The sequence below is a fragment of the Ursus maritimus genome, unplaced genomic scaffold (genome assembly GCF_017311325.1).
Source record: "Ursus maritimus isolate PB19 unplaced genomic scaffold, ASM1731132v1 scaffold_1, whole genome shotgun sequence".
In the NCBI taxonomy this organism is placed as follows: domain Eukaryota; kingdom Metazoa; phylum Chordata; class Mammalia; order Carnivora; family Ursidae; genus Ursus; species Ursus maritimus.
In genome coordinates, this window is record NW_024423343.1 from 48,729,770 (window position 1) to 48,747,936 (window position 18,167).

The 18,167-nt window shown below is 37.3% G+C and overlaps 1 long non-coding RNA gene across 1 annotated transcript in view; it reads right to left on the bottom strand.

Annotated features, from left to right (window-relative positions):
• Nucleotides 1–10,009: 10,009 nt before the first annotated feature.
• Nucleotides 10,010–18,167, bottom strand: part of LOC121105556 — an 80,348-nt gene continuing 72,190 nt past the window's right edge. The window contains exon 3 of the long non-coding RNA XR_005838161.1: nucleotides 10,010–10,115. This is a non-coding gene — a long non-coding RNA (uncharacterized LOC121105556). The remainder of the gene's footprint in view (nucleotides 10,116–18,167) is intronic.

Sequence of the window (18,167 nt, forward strand, 5' to 3'; positions counted from 1 at the left end):
ATAATAGTTGTAAAATATCAAAATTGTAGAGATGGATATTAGACTACATTAGATTATACTGGATTAGATGGGATAACAGATCATCCCAGGGGTTAGTGATAGGGGAAGGAGGCAAGTGTGGCTATAAAGGGAGAGCACAGGAGTCTTGTGATGATGATGCCAACACAAGTTTAAAAGTAAGTATCTTAACATCCTCTTACCAAGAGTCTTTAGCATTATAAGAGTTTTTAGTTTTCATGAGGTTTAATTCATCAATTTTTCCTTTTACAAGTCATGCTTTTGAAGTTAAGTATATGAACTCCTTGTCCACCCCAAGATTCTGAAGATTTTTCCTGTTTTCTTCTAGAAGTTTTATAGCTTTTTTAAATTTAGATATGCAGATGGCACATTAAAAAAGGATAAGCTGTTCAACATCATTAGCTATTTTTGAAATAAAATTAAAACCACAAGGAAATATACCTACCTATTAAAATAATAAAATGAAAAATAGTAGTAACATCGAGTATTGGTTAGGATGCAGAGAGTCTGGATTACTCATGTGTTTTTGATGGGAATATAAAATGATATAGCCATTATGGAAAAGTTTAGCAATTTCTTATTACATCAAACATGCAGGGGCACCTGGGTGGCTCAGTTGGTTAAGGGGCTGCCTTCAGCTCAGGTCATGATCTCAGGGTCCTGGGATCAAGCCCTGCGTCAGGCTCTCTGTTCAGCAGGGAGTCTGCTTCTCCCTCTCATTCTCCCTCTGTGCTGTCTTATCTCCCTCTCTCTCTCTCCCTCCCTCTCTCAAATAAATAAATAAAATCTTTTTTAAAAAACAAACATGTAACTACCGTATAACCCAGCAGTTATACTCTTGAGTATAAAAAATAAATCCCAAGAAATGAAAATTTACATTCACACAAAAACCTGTGTATAAATGTTCCTAGCATCTTATTCATAATAGTAACAATGCAGAAATCTCAAATGTCTTTTTTAAAATATTTTTTCTTAATTTTTTAATTTTTTAGATTTTATTTATTTATTTGAGACAGAGAGAGTGGGCAAGCATAAGTAGGGGGTGGGGGGAAAGGGCAGAGGGAGAGGCAGACTCCCCACTGGGCAGGGGTTCCAATGGGGGGCTGGATCCCAGGACCCTGAGATCATGACCTCGGCCAAAGGCAGACGCTTGACCAACTGAGCCACCCAGGTGCCCCTTCCCAGGTCTTTTAATGGTTGGATGCCTAAACAAATTGTGGTACATTCATTGCAAGTTGTTAAATTAACATTCTTTTCAAGATTTATTTAATCATTTGAAATAGAGAGCAGGGGCCAGGGCAGAAGGAAAGAATCCCCAAGTGGACTACCTGCTGAGCACAGAGCCAGACGCAGGGCTCCATCCCACAACCCATGAGATCATGACCTGAGCCAAAACCAAGAGTAGGACACCCGGCCAACTGAGCCACCCAGGTGACCCAAATTAACATTTGTTAAGTAGAGCTCTTTGGGGTGTTTGATGGTGAGCCCAGGTTCTATAAGAGACCACAAGGAAAACTGAAATAGAGAAGTTTATTACTCACAGGTCCTTGGAGGTAAGTACACTGCACATCTGTGAGGGGCCACATGAAGAAGTCATGGCAGGGTGCCACGTAGACAGCAAATCAGGACCTGGGGCACATGCCTTTGTTAGGGTCTACAGGTAGCGCTTTGGGGTTTCTGGGCTAAGATTGGATTGGTCAATTCAATCCAAGAAAAGCAAGGTTTTGGTAAGCTTCTCAGGGGTCTAATACAAGGGAAAAGCCCTGGGAGGCAAGGGAGACTATCACAAGGACCACTGGGGAAGTTATAACAGGATTTAACATATAGCTGCGGGGGCGCCTGGGTGGCTCAGCTGTTAAGCGTCTGCCTTCGGCTCAGGGTGTGATCCCAGGGTCCTGGGATCGAGCCCCACATCAGGCTCCCTGCTCTGCTGGGAGCCTGCTTCTTCCTCTCCCACTCCCCCTCCTTGTGTTCCCTCTCTCGCTGGCTGTCTCTCTCTCTGTCAAATAAATACATAAAATCTTAAAAAAAAAAAAAATAGCTGTGACTCTGCAGGCTGTTATCTAGGACATGCGCTTGCATGAAGAGCTAATGTCAGTTTAAGGCCCCTTCAGGCCTTTTGGCCAAACAAAATGGATGCCGAGGCAGCAATATCATGGAGAAGCTTAGCTAAACTCTTACATGTGTAATACCGCTTAGGAATAAAAAAGAATGAAGTTGATACAACAAATTGGGTGAATCCCCAGAGAATTATGCCAAGTGAAAAAAATCCAACTGTGGAAGATACCATTTATATAATGTTCTGGAAATGACAAAATCATAGAAATGGAGAATAGAGTAGTGGTTGTTAAGTTTCGGGGATGGGGTTGGGTACAGGAGGGTGATAGGTTATAAAAGATGGCATGAAATATCTTTGTGTTAATGAAAATGTTCTGGGGGCCCCTGGGTGGTTCAGGTTAAGCCCTGTGTCAAGCTTCCTGTTGGGCAGGAAGACTGCTTCTCCCTCTCCCTCTGCCCCTCCCCTCACTTGCATGCTCTCTCTCTCTCTCACTCACTCTTTCAAATAAATAAAACCTTTAAAAAAAAAGAAAATGTTCTGCATCTTGGCTATCAATAACAGCATCCTGGTGGTGATGTGGTAGTACAGTTTTGTAAGCTGTTTCTGTTGGAGTAATGTGGATAAATAGTAAAAGGGTTATCTTTGTATTTCTTACAATGTTATATGAATGCACATTTACCTTAAAATTACAAGTTTAATTTAAAAAAAAGATTAAGTATCTTAATTGTGATGGCGATTACACAAATTTACATATGTGATAAAATTGCATAAAGCTACATAGACACATACATGCATACATAACAAGGGAAATCTGAATCAATTCTATGGTTTGTACCAATGTCAATGTCCTGGGTTTGCCACTGTACTACAGTTACACAAGATGTTCATATTGGGGGAGGATGGGTAAAGGTGCACAAGACCTCCCTACACATTTCCTTGCAACTTTCTGTGAATCTGTCATTATTTCATAATAAAAAGTTGAAAGAGGGGTGGCCTGGGTAGCTGAGTTCATTAAGCATCCAACTCTTGATTTCAGCTCAGGTCATGATCTCAGGTCATAAGATAGAGCCCCATATCTGGCTCCGCACTCAGCAGGGAGCCTGCTGGAGATTCTCTCTCTCTCTCTCCCTGTGCCCCTCCCCTGGTTCATGCACATGTGCTCTCTCTCAAATAAATAAATAAATCTTTAAAAAATAAAAGATCAAATTAAATTTAAAAAATAATTAAAAGATATGGACAAACTGAAGTGCCTCCAGAGAATGACAAAAATGGTAAGAAACAGGATATATTTAGTCTTGAAAAAGAAAGGAAGAGGAAGCACTAAAAACCTTACAATTGTTGAAGGACTGTCATACAGAAGTTGAGATTAAATTTATTCTGGAAAGCTCCAATTGTAGAATTAAAAACAAAGTATCAAAATTCAAGAGAGGCAGTTTTCAACTCAGTGTAAGGGAAAGGAAAATTTTCTCACAATTAGAGCATTCTAAAATGAAAACAGAGTCTTAAAATCAAACTTTTTTCACTGAATATGTTCGATCAAACTTGGCTGACTCAATTTCAAGAACACTGCTGAGTGATTTCTGAATAAGGTAAGACGATGAATTTTTCTAAAGTGTTTTGCCAAAACATATCCCCATGGCTATCTTCTTCTCTGGCTATACACATTAGTATATACGACTATACCCAACTTATATTTGCCAGCCCAGACTCCAGTTGTAAAAAAAAAAATTAATAATTACAGGAGCAAATGCCATTTTCTGGTATTATTCAGAGAAATGCAAAGGGTGACACACATTAAAACACACTTACGTTAAAACAAAATATTTTCTAAAATAGAGCTATTCACTCAAAACAGGAAACATGATGAAATTTAAGAAAAAGAGAAATAATATTGTAATGCTGCAATGTACAATGTCTAATATATACAAATTTTGAAAATCTGGTTCAAAATGAACCAAAAAACGTTTTAACCTCCCAACCGATGTAAGATTCTATCTTTAAAATGTCCCTGCCCTGAAAGCTAGTTTCTTTAACTAGATTCAACAACAGGAAATTTAGTAATATCCCAGGCATCCACTTCAATTTTTGGACTGATAAAATTGTTTTAAAATTCCATTTGAGATGGGTATGAACTGTTTCTGGATATTGGGAGCATAAATAATGTCATATTTCTGAAGTCAGGAAAATCAAATTAAAACAAATTCCTTAACATTGGCAGGAAAGTCCTTATCAGTCATTCCATGGGAAAACACACAGACACACACAAACACACATACACACAAACACATACAATTTATTTTGAAGTAAAAATAAAACATGATCTCTCAGTCATGCTGCTGTTCCTTCTCTATCCTCCGCTAGGGCCATGACTCTGTGTAGAAGATCCAGTCACACAATTCATTGTGGGTTGCAGCTCAACTGCCCATGGAAGATTCTCCATCAGACCCAAACACTTAGCACCAAGTCCTTCACGGCCTGTCACCAGCCACAAGCCCTGAGGTCTTACCACCTCAGAGCTGATGCATTCATGAGGGCTCCAGAAACCAAGTCCAACAGAAAACATACCAGCCCCTCTTTTTCCAATAGTCCAAGTTCCAACAGTGGCTCTAAGTTAACCCTTTAAGCACAGTCTGGATACCCTCCCTCACTGATAATTGACCCTATTTACTTCCCAGAGCTTTGACTTGATAATTTTTCCTGGAGAGTAAGAAAAATCTGGATTTCAAAGAAAGTTCTGACTACTTTGGGAGAAAAAAAGGGAAAAATACTTTCTTGTTTAAGCATGAACAAGACACAGTATCTCTATAGGTGGTTCTGCATAATTAAATTTTTATAACTCATCTGCTACAATTTGTCATGAGATAAAAATCTCTTGTTCTTTAAATTTTTCCAAACAGTCCTAATCATGCTTCTTGTCAAGGAGAGAGGCCGTGATATTTCAAGGCAGATCTTAGGTCTATCGAAGTCTTCTCTAGTTTAAATATGCTCAGTGCTTTCAACTGCACCCAGCTGCACTTCATCATGTTTAACACTGAAAATCTCAAATGGGGCTAATAAATAGTTTTTAAAAAGAAACAGAAGAAGAATGATTTGCCAGAATAGAGGCTGATTCTGAAGGATTTGATTTTGCATCTCAGGGATCAAACACAAAGATTGGTAATTTCAGGTAGCCAGCATTAACCCAAAACTTCTCTGCTTCTGGATATTCTTTTCTTATGTCTCCCCAGTTCTTCCTGGATGATAAAAACTGCCCCATTGGCAAGTCTATCTCAGGTATGGAGATTAATCCATCATGCTATCATAGCTTTATGTCTCTAGTCATTAAGATAATCCAACTAACCCTCTGCTTTTTATTACTCTTTGTGTATTAATAAATCACCAGGACCTGTATAAAGAATAAGAAAAAAAGTGTGAAGGAATCAACACAAAAGTATATTCAATGGTGAAACAAAGAAGGAGTAGTCAATTCAATCAGGGAAAGTTGATGAGAAGTGGGTCAATAAAGGCTCCAAAGAAAAGGAAAAACTCAAAGTATAATTTTGTTAGTTGGACAGAAATGGAAAAGGGAAGGGATTCTAGACAAATAATTTCGGGCCCTACCTAGACTGAAGCCAGTCAGGCACTTAGCAGAAATAGAAGGAGCCTGAGCTTCAGGAAATCACTGGTTCAAGTCAGCCTCTCCATGGCTGAAACAACACAACTGCCAAATTTTGAAGGCACATAGGGCTGCAGGAAACCTCTGAAAAGAATATTTTCCAGATTCGTTCAAAGCTTTGAAAACTACAGATTAGAGTTAAGGACCCACCAAGGGAAAGGTTACCAGTGAATATACCAGGCTCTTAGTTCAAAGCCTTGCAGAACTATACCCTCAGAACAAGATCAAATAAAAGGTAAACCACTGCCTTAAAAAACTATATAATAAATAACTGCAATTCAGCCTTAGCACAGCTCAGTTGCCAGCTGGATCAATGTGGTCAACTTCTACTCTGTCCGCCCAGCAGAAAAGGAAGTGAACACCCTCTGGCAAGAGACATCATCATCTGGATAAGTCATAGTTTTATACACAACATTTGATATTAAATCAAAATCAGTAGGCATGGCAAGAGACAGCACCATAAGAATAACAACCAAGGGGAAAACAAGCAATAAAAGTAGACACACAAGTGATCCAGATATTGGTTTAGCAGACAAGAGCTTTAAAGGAACTATGGTTAATAGGCTCATGGAAAGAGGAAAAGATGAAGACACTATATTAAAATGGAGATTTTCACAAAAAAATTAAAATCTGTAAAATAATCATGGAAATTCTGGAATTTAAAAAAAACACATCTAATATTATTAAGAACTCAACAGACAGGTTAACAACAGGTTTGAAAACAGTCAAAAACATGACTGGTGAACTGGAAGACTGACATATTTCTGAGCAGAAACAGAGAGAGAAAAACAAATGAAAAATCTAGGAAATATTGCTAAAGACATGTGAGAGATTAAAAAAAAGATCTCAAACCATGTGCAGTTAAAGCCCAGAAAAAAAGGACAGAAATAGTGGGGAAAGAGAAATATTTGAAAAGATAATGACCAAGAATTTTCCATTGAACAAAGACATCAATCCAGATTTAAGAAATCCATATAAGTAGGCTAAATTACAAACCACCAGGCAACACCCATGGTATCCCAGAGCTTCCTAGTGATACAACCGTGATGAGTTACCTGCAACTCTGCTATATTGGTGGCATTTGAAAACTAAATGGTAAAATGACTTTCAAGTAGCTGCTGAGTGATGACATGATGTGTTATAGTCACAAGCATAGAGAGTAACTGATGTGTAAGAGAAACAGGGACGCCTCCCTGGGAAATAGTAGCAGCATGCAGTCCAGCACAGTGAGCAGCTATCGGTAATGGATAACTCTTGGAGCAAAGCCAGAAACCAAACTCTAGTAAAGATCCATAAGCAACTGATTCCTCAAATAATTAATTTCTTTCATCTAGTGTACAAAGTACTTTGGCTCTATATCATGCTGGAAAGGGAAACACCCCCTCCCCATTCTTACCCCAGACCAACTTCTTCCCACTTTCTTGCCAACTGCAGCCCCTTCCAAGGACGGTGGAGCCATTATCTGGTAAGTCAGAGCCCAGACATCACTATGATTTGCTGGTAGCCAATGTAATTGGATCTTCTAGTCAACACTCAGGAGTGTGGCACTCATCTATTTTCTGTGCCGAACTTCAACTTCTTATCTCTCCTCCTCTACAGCTCCAACCATGCCATTAGTTAGGTAAGGGCCATCTCTGAATATCCAGACCTTTTTTTCCTTTTCCCTTGCAGACATGCTTTAGTGTACCAAATTAGATTTATGGAGGGAGTGCCTCTAGCCATGTACTCCAACTGAGTGTACCAGAGGGACCTACAAGTGCAGATTTAAGAGTTCTTGATATAGATAACAATAAATCTGCATTTTGATTGCCAGTTTTGTTATGCATAGTTCCTACTTCCTAAAAACTTGAGAGGAGGTTCGATATCAGTAAGGAAGATTTTGGACACTACACAGTCTCTAGCTATAACATCATAATAGTGCCAAAATCCAATCTCTATCACAATCATCTTTTCAGCTACTGTCATGTGTTCATTCTAGCTATAACTAAAAATCATTATAAATACCATAATCTTTTAATATATAAAGTCAATCTAGATATATTAAGTGGTAGTCCTAATTTTAAGCATACCAACATGTCATACATGTGTAGAAATATTTTATATCCTCCAAATATGTGAGTATGACAGTAAGAATACCTGGAAGTCTAGGATCTCTGTCAGTTTGAATTATTCATCAACTGAGTTCTATGACAACATTTTACAGAATGATAGAACTGCAGACACTTATTAATCAGGACTTTTTTGGTTGTAGGTGACAGAAAGCCAACTCAAGCTGGCTTAAGTAAAAAGGAATTTGTTGACACAGAGATGAGAAGTACAAGGATAGAACAGACTCAAGAACTGTGCAAGCCAGTTACTCAAAGAATATCATTAGAACCTGTCTCCATCTCTCATTTCCTCTTTTTTCTGAGTTACCTTCTCTCCCCATAAAATGGAGAAGAGCAAATTAGACAGAAACCACAATAGAATGCGACTGTCCTTCTCCTAGTAGTTAAAGAGAAGCCCCATGGCTGCTCCTCACAGGCCCAAATTAAGACATACATCTCTGAAACAATCTCTGTGACTCTGATTACTTGGGGCTTGGTCATGTACCCACACCTGGACCACATGGACTGAGAGCATGAGTAGAGTGGTTCTCCTTTGGAAAGTCAGGGTGCATTAACAGGAAAAGGAATGAAGATGAGTAAGACAAAAATAAACAAAAACCTATTATACTTTTCTCTGAAAATTTCTCTATAATGGAGATATTTTGTTTAACAGAATTTCTGGACCTGATCATAAAACACTTGCATAAATGCATATTTCAACATTTTTTTCTCTGAATATAAGAAATTTAATTTGACAACATTTGAGATTACTGAGAGTGTAATTATCCTATAAGCTAGTGTGCTCATCCATGCGGTGATTTTTTCCCCCTCCTCTCCAACTTCTTACTACCATTTAAACTGTCTCTTTTGATGGCTCCAACTTGATGGAGATGTATATTTATCTTAAATTCAAGTTTGAGACAGGCATGAAGAGAGAAATGTATTCTGCATGTTCTATATAATTTATTCATGATTATAGACATTAGGAGTTTAAAATTAGAAATTACCTAACACATTACTACTTTCTATATTGTAGAAAGATTTTTAAATGCTGCCTTGGATAGATCATTACTTTGAAAAATATGCATCTAAACTCTTCATGGGTCCCCCGACTTGGCTGTATAAATGATAAAGAATGTTGGACTTTCATGATTTCATCCTAGTTGTTAACTTACTGATTAGCTGTGGGCTGATCAAAGATTTTCATTGGGCTGAACAAAGATTTCGGGTGGCTTTTTAAAGTTTCACTATGGGTACTGCATGAAATTAAAGAACAGAGCCATTGTGAATCATATTTCTGCCTTCATTATAAAGAATAATAGGACATTTAGAAGACCCATATCAAGTTATTAAATTTGATACATTCCTAGTCCTCTATGCCTTGCCTGTGACAGACATCACTAATTGATCAATGCATTCCTCATCCCTTTTTCAAAACAGCACACTGCAGCTACTACAGAAAAAGGAAGCACTGAAAATTATTTACCAGTTTTGTCCTTAAAAATGTTTACTTAGCCAACCAACAAAAATTGAAAAATTATCTTATCTTTCATCAATGATCCTATATGGATTTTTCTCCCAATTCTGGAACATTTGAACTTTATTTGCCTGGAATTACATCAATCTATATCTTTAGGCATCAACAATGTTTAAAACTACCTAAAACTCCAGAGTTATTGGAATGTTCCACTGATCTGCACCTAATCCCATCCAGAGAGCAATCTGAAACATCTAGAAACAGTATTCAGAAGTGTTATGGGCTGTTACCTCCTGGCTATTAGAATACCTGAAGCATCTCTACCAGAGTGGGTTCTTGGAATCGTCTAAACCAAACAGCTCAGGAATAGTCCCTTGCCTTGTAGAATCCCAGACACTAACTCCAAAGATTTTCATATTCTCCAGGATTCCCTCAGTATAGAGGTTATCTAGTCATTTCCCCAGATGAAAAGTGTTTCTTCAAACGATTCATTTAAGCAACTCATTTTAGTGTTTTAGAAATAAGTGCAAAGGCCTGCTTCTTCAAGATTTCAATCCATTTGCTTCTTTTTTTAATGCTCCCTTTGGTTGCCTTGATAAGGGAACATGGCAGTGAATAAATTAATAAAGAATGAGAGCAACGTGATTGTTTTGATACAAATGTGCTTACCCATGGGATGACCGTGTGGCTTTGGCACCACGTACCGTGCATCTGGGCAGAAGTCTGTTTGAGGAGTTAGCTTCAATCATTCTCTCGCTCAGTGTGTGGAAGCAAATTCATAGAAACAAGTTATTCAGTCTCAAGGGGCAGGAAAGCATTCTGGCAATGACATAAGCATTAGTTTCAGCATTGTTTCTAGGGAAACCAAGGGATTATTCTATGAAATGAATTGTTATTAAACTTACAACATGTAATAAGAAATATATCTCATCAAGCAATGTGGTATCCCTCACTTTATGGAATAGCTATGTTAGGCCAAACAGTTTATAAAGGCAAAGTGAATCATCTGTTATAAACGTTTGTTATAAAAATCATGTGTATTTCCACAGGGAAGAGTCCACCAACTGATGGAATTGATCGAGTTTAATGGGAAAGCAATTACAATTATAGCTCTGTCCCATGGCATACACTATTCCCGCTCCCAGGGATAGACCTGCTTAGCAGTTCATTTTTCCTCTGCAGTACTTCCCTTGTTCCAGATCTTCTTTCCACAGCTAGACACAATATTATCCACATCCTCTCAAAATCATATGAATTCTGGACAAGCCTCAAAATTATCTGATTCAACATTCCTCATCATGATCCACTTAGATGCTTTTTGTCAAAGCGTTTATAGTATCTACTACCTTGCTTGACATTGTCAAATTAAGTATAACTAGAAAGGGGGGAAAGGGCAGACCTGAGAGAAGCTTTCGAATTACCAAACCACCAGGAGGCACATTCAGCCTAAACAATTATGAGTACTATAAGTTTGGAGGTGTGTTTACAAATAGCTATATGTCATCTAGGAAATTCCCCATCAGAAGAAAATATTCCAATTTGACCCTCTGACTTGACATTAATTTACAACATTTATTTTAGTTTAGTTGATTTTTAGTAAGCATGAAAAAGTATTACTATATTACCTCAGTGCACAAAAAAACTAAGTGACTTGCCCACAATTTAATCACTTGCCAAGAACTTCTGCATTGTTTAAATATAATTTTTATGAAATAAATTTGATGGCATTTATGCAAACTCAAATGACTCAATCAAAACTCATAGTTAAGATATGATTAGATTACATTAGATTAGATCATAGGTCCCCCTAAATAACATACGCAACATGGTCAGTTAATTAGCCAGGTCCATCCTTCATTTACTCAGCTTGTAGGCAAGATACTGTGCTAGTTGCTGTGAATAATGATGCAATATACTCTGTGTAAGATTTTCTCAAGCAGGTAAGACATAAACACCAAAACTACAACATAAGGTTAAAACTGGTATGTGTGCAACAAGAGGCACAAAGAAATTGGGTGTTCAAAAAAGAGAGAAAATATTTCTATTTGAAGGAATCAAGAAAGAGTGGCAGAAATGACCTTGAAAAAATGGGTAGGATTTTAACAAGCAGACACAGGAGAAAAGAACATTCCAGGGAAAGAACAGAATAAGTGGGACAGAAGTGGTAAAATGTTGGAGGACTAGTGAGAAGATTAGTTTGTCTGCAAAATACAGTATAAGAGAAAAGTTCATGAACACAGCTAGTTGGGCCAGGCTACGGTATAGCAAACTAAAGGATTTCACATTAGCTGGTGACAAGGAGAGTTGTTTAAGGTATTATACAGGTAATAAGTGTTATGCTTTTAAGATCAATCTAATAAAATGGAGTGGAGAGATACTGGATGCCAAGAGATGAGCGAGCACATTACAGCAGACCAGGTGAGAGAAAATGCAGGTCTAGATTAGTGCCGAGATAACTGACATGAGACTGCAGGTTTCCCTCAAAAACAAACAAACAAAAAAGTTCCATAGTGGCACGAACGATATTGCTCTTCTTTGTGGCAAAGAGTACGTGCTCAAATAAATATTTGTTGAGTGAATGAAGCAGACTTACGAGATACAGTATAAGCAATGCTGGCAGACCTATGAAACTGATTAACAATGGAAGGGAAAGGAGGAGTTGATTAAGATTTTGAGACTTTAAGAGCAACTGCATAATAAGAAATTCAAGAGAAGGTCTGAAGATGATGCATTCATTTATTTGTTTATTCAATAAATATTTGTGAGCACCTACTACGTGCAGTTTCATATAGAATTTTGAGGACATTGAATCTGAGGTGCTAAGACAGATACTCAAACAGAAACGACCAGCAGGCTGTTTAAAATGTGCTTCTACAGCAGAAAAAGAAATCAAGGAACCAATCCCATTTACAATTGCACCAAAAACCATAAGATACCTAGGAATAAACCAAAGAGGTAAAAGATGTGTACTCTGAAAACTACAGAAGATTTATGAAAGAGATTTAAGAGGACACAAAGAAATAGTAAAACATTCTATGCTTATGGACTGGAAGAACAACATTATTAAAATGTCTATGCGACCCAAAGCAATCTACACATTCAATGCAATCGCCACCAAAATACTACCAGCATTTTTCACAGAGCTAGAACAATCATAAATATGGATGGAACCACAAATGACCCCAAATAGCCCAAAGCAATCCTGAAAAAGAAAAGCAAAGCGAAGACATCACAATTCCGGACTTCAAATTATTACAAAGCTGTAATCATCAAGACAGTATGGTACTGGCACAAAAACAGAAACATAGATCAATGAAACAGAACAGAAAACCCTAAAATAGACCCACAACTCTATGGTCAACTAATCTTTGACAAAGCAAGAAAGAATATCCAGTGGGATAAAGACAATCTCTTCAACAAATGGTGTGGGGAAAACTGGACAGCAATATGTAGAAGAAAGAAATTGGACCACTTTCTTATACCATACACAAAAATAAACTCAAAATGGATGAAAGAACTAAATGTGAGACAGGAAACCATCAAAATCCTAGAGGAGAACACAGGCAGCAACCCTTTTGACCTCAGCTGTAACAACTTCTTACTAGACACATCACCACAGGCAAGAGATCAAAAGCAAAAATGAACTATTGGGACTTCATCAAGATAAAAATGCTTCTGTGCAGTGAAGGAAACAACCAACAAAACTAAAAGGCAGCCTATGGAACAGGAGAAGATATTTGAAAAAGACATACCTGATAAAGGGTTAGTATCCAAAATCTATAAAGAACTTATCAAACTCAACACCCAAAAAACAAATAATCCAGTTAAGAAATGGTCAGAAGAGGGACACCTGAGTGGCTCATTCCAGTGTCCGACTCCTGATTTTGGCTCAGGTCATGATCTTAGGGTCATAAGATGGAGACCCATGTCGGGCTCTGCACTTAGCAGGGAGACTTTCCAGTCAAGAAGGAATTTTAAGGGCTTCTCAATTGCCCAGGACTTCAGTGTAGCTAGATCCACTCATATTTTACATCAAAAATTCTTTTTAACCTCCAATTGCAATGTTTCCTTTTATAATTTATGGCTTCCACTTTAAAGAGAATGGTTTGAGAAACACATTTTGTCTTTCTTCTTTTTCCAAGGTGAAAATTATGATTCAGTAAGCCCTATAAAGAACAGATACTGCTCATAAGAAACTTGGAACTTAGTGGCTTAATCAAATATGATAATCCTACCTTAATATCCACATTCTAAATACTACCAAATTAAATTTTTACTAAGTAACTATAAATAATCTTGATGATGGAAGTGACTAGAAATAAAAGATACTACAATTTTCAAAATTTTTAATTGTTCTAAGCAAGTGATATTTTAATATTGTACTAGCTTGGGATATGTCTTTTCAAATACTGAAAATTTTAGGAAAATGTTTTCGTTTACCCTATTTTTCTTATAAAATATTTGCCATTAATTTCTTTCTAGGAAAAGAAAATTCAAATGATCAGTATACAGTTACCCACCAAAACAAGGTGTTAAGGAATATTCAGAGTAATTTTTCTGAAAATTTCATTTGTAAAGTAAACTCACAAACCAATGTTAAGTATGACTCCTTTCATTAGGGGAGAGTAGGACAAAGTTTAAGGGACTTAAGTATGTGTAATCTACAAGTAGCTACATATGGTTTGGTGACTATTATTCCTTTAAGCTATCTCTGTGACATTTGTATAATTCAAACACAGTACAGGGTGCGTGTGTGTGTGTGCGTGTGTAATTTACCTGCTTTCTTTCTAAACTGTTAGCAACTTATGGCAAGGTCCATAAAATATTATACCTAATAGTTACTAAATTAATTATTATGAGTGACTAAATTCTAATGATTCTATTTATTTTTTTGATAAGGGGTATGGGAAGAACACTACTCAGTTTTAATCCATAACATAAAACAAGCCATTTAACCTAGGGAAACTTAAAGAGAGCTTCTAAATATGGATTTGCTGGGTAATAACAGCATTCTTGCATTCTAAGGCATTTGTTTTCCTACTGGATCATTCCTCAAGATAAATAGCTGTTTCTGTATTTTATCGGAAATAGAACATATGTAATTGGACCCAGTGAGCAGCATCTATCCTTAAAATGTACCCAACATATGGCATATGCAGAGTTTAACAAGGAAAGCCAGAAAGCACCTATTGTGTTAAGGCCTAGAAAGTAAAATAATCATGTTTCACATCTCCACAGAGAACTTTGAGAGAAACCATTCTATTTTCAGGTGCTTAATGGGAATAATTCCTTAATTATATCTAGTATGGAGGACACAAGGAAGAACATATTGAAAGAAAACACCATGAAAGGAAATAAAAAGAAACCGTTACATAAATTGTCCACAAGGGTGTAAACAATGTAGTGGGCTATCCTGTTAGGTACCTGAATAATTCTTAACTAAATAAAGAGATGAAGTAGTTCTTTAGTAAATGACCGGCATTCTGGGAAATTATTTGAGTTATGCCTTGGATACAAGTGAGCCACTATGTTTGGAAGACCTCAAACACAATGTCTAGGGGATTTCCCTTATGCCTCAGCACTATCACAAGGCTTCCACACTCTTGCTTTTAGCCCCACCACGGTGAATAATAAACAACCCTATAAAACTGTCTCCACAGCAGTGAAAGCTTTTCAAAGATAGTGTGGGTATTTAAGCTGACTATGTAGAACTAAATCTGTAATAAATTTGGAGTTGTTTGGCCACTTTAAGTATATTCACAGACTACAGTAGAACTTTTCATTTTTGCAGTAGTAATTGACATAAAAATAGCTTCATATGGTGATTGTATTCTTATAAGCTTTTTTGGAAAAATGCTACAACAAAATACTTTCACCTCATTTATTCTCTTTCTGGCTAATGTGATGTTGAATTAAATCTTTCCTAGGGCCTGGAGTCTGACTGTGGAAGATTTTAATCTTCCAGTTATAAATTCAAAAGAAAAGTAGAAACAGAAAATAGAAGGAAAACAGAAATAGAGCATTAAGGTTAGCAAACATGGCCTAGATCATTTTCCTTTATAATTTATGATTCTTTCTACAAATATTTACTGAGTTCTAACTCTGTGCCAAAGACCGTTTCAGTTACTGGGAATATCAGAATGACCCAAACAAAAAAACTATCTGCTGTAATGAAACTTAAATTATCCTAGAAGGCAGAAGACAGACCAGGAACCAAACATATTTAAAACAATTGTAGTTAGCATTTGGTGCTATGAACAAACGAGAGAGGGCACTCTGAGAGTGACTGGTCTGAGTGGAGTGGTGCTGCTTTAGATTGGGCAGGTATTTCTAAGCACAATGTGAAGCCCTGGATGGTTTTAAGCAAGAAAGAAACATTCAATTTATACTTTTAAAAGAACTTTTAGGCTGTCATGTGGATATAAAATCAGTGTGGTACACAAGCAAAAACAGGGTAACCAGCTACAAAGTTACAGTAGCAACCCAGGAGAACAATGATGGCACCCTGGTCCAGTGTAGGACTGAAAAGATCATTAGAAATAGGCTGGGATTGGGGCGCCTGGGTGGCTCAGTCGTTAAGCGTCTGCCTTCTGCTCAGGGCGTGATCCCGGGGTCCTAGGATCAAGCCCCACATCAGGCTCCTCCGCTGGAAGCCTACTTCTTCCTCTTCCACTCCCTCTGCTTGTGTTCCCTCTCTCACTGGCTGTCAAATAAATAAATAAAATCTTTTAAAAAAAATAGGCTGGGATTATTTTGGTGGCAGAGCACACAGGTCTTACCAATGGATTATGTCTGGAGGTCAGATAAATAGAGGAATTGGGGCATATGGCTCAGTGGTTTAAGCATCTGATTCTTGGTCACAGCTCAGGTCTTGATCTCAGAGTTGTGAGTTCAAGCCCTGCATTGGGCTCCAGGCTGGGCATGGAGCCTACTTACAAAAAAGAAAAAAAGAGGATTCAATTTTTATGAATATTTCTCCTGAGGCAAGGAAAATAAAAGCAAAAATAAATCATTGGGACTACATCAAAATAAAAGCCTTCTGCACAGCGAAGGAAACAATCAACAAAACTAAAAGGCAACCTATAGAATGAGAGAAGATACTTGCAAATGACATATCTGACAAAGGATTAGTATCCAAAATATATATAGAACTTACATGACTCAAAACCCAAAAAACAAATAATCCAATTAAAAAATAGGCAGAAGACATGAATACACAGTTCTTCAAAGAAGACATGCAGACGGCCAACAGATACATGAAAAGATGTTCAACATCACTCATCATTAGGGAAATGCAAATCAAAACTACAATGAGATATCATCTCACACCTGTCAGAGTGGCTAAAATCAAAAACACAAGAAACAAAAGTGCTGGTAAGGATGTGGAGAAAAAAGGAACCTTCTTGCACTGTTGGTGTGAATGCAAACTGGTGCAGTCACTGTGGAAAACAGTATGGAGGTTCCTCAAAAATTTAAAAATAGAACTACCCCTACAATTCAGTAATCATGCTACTGGGTATTTACCCAAAAAAATACAAAAGCACTATGGATACACATACCCCTATTTTTATTGCAGCATTCTTTACAATAACCAAGATATGGAAGCAACCCAAGTGTCCACTGATAGATGAATGGATAAAGAAGAGGTGGTATATATATATATATATATATATATACACACAAAGGCATATTAGTCAGCCATAAAAAAGAATGAAATCTTGCCATTTGCAATAACAAGGAGCTAGAGAGTATTATGCTAAGTGAAATAAATCAATAAGAGAAAGACAAATACCACATGACTTCACTCATGTGGAATTTAAGAAAGAAAAATAAGCAAAGAAAAAAAGAGAGAGACAAACCAAGAAACAGACTCAACTACAGAGAAAAACCTGATGGTTACCAGAGAGGAGGTAGGTGGGGGAATGGGTAAAATGGGTGATGGGTATTAGGAGTACACTTGTGATGAGCATTGGGTGATATATGGCATTGCTGAATCACTATATAGTACATCTGAAGATAATATATAGCACTGCGTGTTAACTATACTGAAAGCAAAAGTAAAAAAATAATAAAATGACCTCAAAGTAAGAAAATAAGTGAATGAATGAATGAATGAATGAATGAATGAATGAATGAATAAAATTAGAAATTAGAAGAGTGGAATCAAAAACCTCCTTAATTTTTTAACATGATATGGTGCTACTTACTGTTGTGGAAAAGCCTGGAGAAAAGAAAGTTTGGAGAAAAGGGTTTTCAAGGGTTTTTACAGTCCTTGCATTAGAAAAGGATATATTGTGCTATGGGAATAATAACCACAAAATCTCAGTAATTTGAGGTGTCTGGGTGGCTCAGTCAGTTAAGCATCTGACTCTATTTCAGTTCAGGTCATGATCTCAGAGTCATGAGTTTGAACCCCACATTGGGCTCTTTTCTCAACAGGGAGTCTGCTGGAGATTCTCTCTCTCTCTTTCTCTCTCTGCCCCTTCTCCCTCCCCTTTGCTCTCTCACTCTCTCTTTCAAATAAATAAATAAATCTTTTTTTAAAAATCTGTTACCTAACATAACAAATATTTATTTCTCACTCAACCTACATTCTCCACACACGTCAGCAGAAAGCTATGATCTACACCATTACTCTGAGACCCAAAATGATAGAGGTTCCCCCATGTTGTAGTGCATCCGTTGAATCACAAAACTCCCAGGTGCCAGAGGAAGAGAGAAAGACAGAGAATCATGCATGGGCTTTTCCCTGCAAGATACCTTGGTTTGCATTTCATTGGCCAGAACTAGCTGTATGGCCCACCTAACCTGGGAAATGTAGAGGAGAAAACTGAATGTGGAGATTTCTGTTTCTGCTATAGACCTGTGGTT